Below are 3980 nucleotides of genomic sequence, written 5' to 3' on the forward strand. Positions count from 1 at the left end.
AAAGTCTTCTAACTTATTTCCATTACAAATAAAACTGGCACCTGGTTTTAGATAGATACTACTAATCATTTTAATGAAAGTTCCATATATTCCTATGCTTTCTAGTTTTTTTTTTTAAAGAGGAATGGGTGTTGTATTTTGTTAAAGGCTTTTTTTTCTTGAATCTGTTGAAGATTTTTGTTGTTTTCATTATAGATATGGTCAATTATTTGTATAGTTTTTAAAATTTTGAACCAAGTGTGAATTCTTGATATAAATAAATCCAGCCTGGCATCTTTGTTATAGCTCCTTTGCTAGTATTTCATTTCATTTATTTATTTTTTTTTCAGTGTTTTTTTTTTTTTTTGCAAGGCAATGGGGTCAAGTGGCTTGCCCAAAGCCACACAGCCAGGTAATTATTAAGTGTCTGAGGCCAGATTTGAACTCAGGTACTCCTGACTCCAGGGCCGGTGCTCTATCCACTGTGCCACCTAGCTGCCCCAAGTATTTCATTTTTAAAAAATTTCACCAATATTTATTAGGGAAATTGGTCTATAATTTTCTTTTTCTGCTTTTGACTCCCCATGGTTTAAGAGCAAAAATATGTCTGTGTCATAGAATTTCTTTTTCACTTATTTTTTCAAACAGTTTATATAACAATAGAATTAATTGTTCTTTAAATGTATAATTAGAATTTGTAAATCTATCTGATCCTTAATGAATTTATTTCTGATTTGTTTGATTTCTTTTTCTAGGTTTTTTTTAGGGGTTTTTTTTGCAAGGCAATGGGGTTAAGTGACTTGCCCAAGGCCACACAGCTAGGTAATTATTAAGTGTCAGACTAGATTTCAACTCAGGTACTCCTGATCCCCAGGGCCAATGCTCTATCCATTGTGTTATCTAGTTTCCCCCTTCCCTGACTCTTGAAGTATCATAAGACCACAATAACTTTTAGAATCAAAAGGGTCATCAGAGACCATCTAGTCCAGTAGTTTCAAACTTGGATAGAAAAAGATTTCACTAAACTATAGATGAGGATCCCTCTGGGCTGCAAATTGACTGAGGAAACATATTAACATTTTCTTTGTTCTTTTGTATTTTTAAACATTTTCACAAGTATATTTCAAGCTAGTTTGAGCTCATTTGAGACAGTTGTACCCAAGGTGTTTGACATTTTTATATCCTAGACCAACCCCTCATCTTCATAGTGTTTTGCCTGAGGTCATACAGACAGTGTGTCGAGTAGTACTACAACCTAGCATTCCTGACTTCTAGTTTAGTGTCTTTTCCACTATTCCACTCTATGTTACCTCACAGAGTCTAAAAGCATGGGATATAGGATGTATGAGGAGAAGCTAAAGCAATAGATCATTCAACTTTAAGAAAAGAAAGCTAAGGTAAGACTCAGGGACCAGATCCATGCATTCAACCACTTCTCATCTTTCCTGGGACAGACGATATGGGTCCACACTATACAATAACTCATCTAGAACTCTATCCACTACAATCCCTCCCAACACTAACATCTTGTCATCTGTTGTTGTTTGTCCTTTATTCTCAAAGAATGGATAGAGAACTGACCTTGCAGTCAGGAGGATGGGAGTTGAATTGGACCTCAGGCACTTGCCACTTACTAGCTGTGTGACCTTGGGCAAGTCACTTAACCCTGATTGCCTCACATCCAGGGCCATATCCAGGTGTCCTGATTCATATCTGGCCACTGGACCCAAAAGGCTCTGGAAGAGAAAGTGAATCTGCTGACAAAGCACAGCCCCCCTCACTCAAATTCAGTTCATATGCTTTTCATGGCATCTCCTCTCTGTTGTCATGGTCTTCAAGAATGAAGGACAAACAACAACAGATGACAAGCTGTTAGTGTTGGGAGGGACTGTGGAAATTATCTAATTTAACGCCTTTAAGAGGAAACTGAGACTACTATTGTGGGTTCAGTTATGCAGGTGATTCCAAATCTATAATCTCTAATTATGTTAATAATACTCTCCCCTATCTTTAGCTCTATATCACCTGCCAGCTGAATGTCTTTCATCTAAATCCTACTAGCTCCTCAACTCAACATGTTCCAAACTGAACTTGTTCTCTTCTTCCTTAAATTTCTCCCTTCTTCCAACTTACCTCTCTTTGTGAATGGCACCATTATCTTCAGTCATCAAGGAAAGACACCTCAGAGTCATCTGACTCTTCTCTCTCCCCAACTTAATTCTAATTAATTGCTAAGTCTTGTTGATTCTGTCTTCCTGACATGTTTCACACTGATGTTCTTTCCATTACTTTGACCTAAGTTATGTCTCTTATCACCTCTTTCCCAGACTATTGAAATGGTTTCCTAGCTGTTCTCCCTGCTTCCATTTTCTCCCCCTCCAATCCATTCTTGCAGCTACTAAAATAAAAGGGAAAAGCTGGAAAGATCATTAAGAATCAGTTAATGCATTTCTTTCCTTTGGATGAAATAGAAACTCTCTCCATCAATCATTTCACACTTACTTTCCACTCTTATTTCATATCACTCATTTTAAACATCCTATACTCCTGGTGGACTGGACTACTAGCTAACTATGCCATTCAATGTTTTGGTGGATTGAAAAGGCCAGTATTGTTCTCATTCCTAGAATATCTTTTCCCTTTATTTTTGCCCTTCCTACTCCCTTTTTTATTGTCAGACTCAGCTGCTATATCCTAATCCTGCCCCATTTAAAAGCTTATTTATCCACTTTTTTTGTGATAGTAAAATTTAGGATTAAAATAAATTACCTAGTTACTTCTTCCTGAAGAGCAGCAAAAATTTTTGAATCCCTAATGTCTAATAGTGTCCTGAATATAGAAGGAAATTACTAATTAATTACTAATTAATATTTTTTTTTATTTGAGGCTCAGAGAGTTAAGTGACTTGCCTTAGGTCACACAGGTAGTAAATGATGGTAGCAGGATTCAATTCAGGACTTCTGATTCTAATTTCAGGATTGCTTTAATAAGACGCTGCTGCTTAACACCTAATAAAGGCCTGAATGCCTAGTAGATATTGAATTGAATTGAAAGGAAGTGAGATGATAATCAGGAAGAATTTACCCATAAGTAAAGAACTGTAATACTTTGTAATACTTTGAAATGGGTCCTGAAAGGAAAATGTGGAATTTCCATTTCTGTTTTGATTTTTGGCATGCATTGGTGCACATGCAGCACATTTAATTATCTTTTTGGATAGACAGTAGTGTTTTTCAACCCTCTTCTATTCTTTCTGATACCAAAAGGCACTTAACCTCTATCTGCCTCAATTTCCTCACTTATAAAATGTGGATAATAATAGCACCTATTTCCCAGGATAGTGAAGCTTAAATTCGATATTGGTAAAAACCTTTTGTAATCTTAAAGCATTATTTAAATACAGTTATTACTGTAGTAGCCTGGAAGGAGGAGAGGTGATGAGCAAATTTCTGGTAGAAATGCTCCCTCTCCTGGGATTAATTGTCATAGCAGATTCATTAAGCAAATCCAATTCAATTAATTATTTATTAGGTAATTGCTGTCAGGGTGGGTCTGTGTATGCTGAGTAATGTAATAGGCATTTCTTGGATGTTGCTCTTGTTACACAGACTCTTTTCCCAAGACTACATCTGAACATCAGAGGTTTGACAACTGTTTATTTTCTACTGAGAAGCAGTTGGAGTTGGCAGTAATTTCTTCTTATGTCCATTAATTGCCCTCATAATGGGGAGACTATTCTTCACATCTGGACTAGGGTTTTTCCTTGATCTTAATATCCAGAATCCTTAGGGATGCTTTTCATTGCTTAGGAGGTTCTGAGTTGCACTAATTGTTTCCTTACACCTTTTATAAGATCACTTACAATGGGACATAGAATTCCTTTATTGAACATTAACTTCATTCCTAGAACAATCAATTGACTTCAGGTGAGGCAGGCATAATGCTTTGGTGGTCACACATCCTTTTGACCAGTCTCACAGCTTAAATACCTTCATTTTACA

The sequence above is a fragment of the Macrotis lagotis genome, chromosome 1 (genome assembly GCF_037893015.1).
Source record: "Macrotis lagotis isolate mMagLag1 chromosome 1, bilby.v1.9.chrom.fasta, whole genome shotgun sequence".
NCBI lineage: Eukaryota > Metazoa > Chordata > Mammalia > Peramelemorphia > Peramelidae > Macrotis > Macrotis lagotis.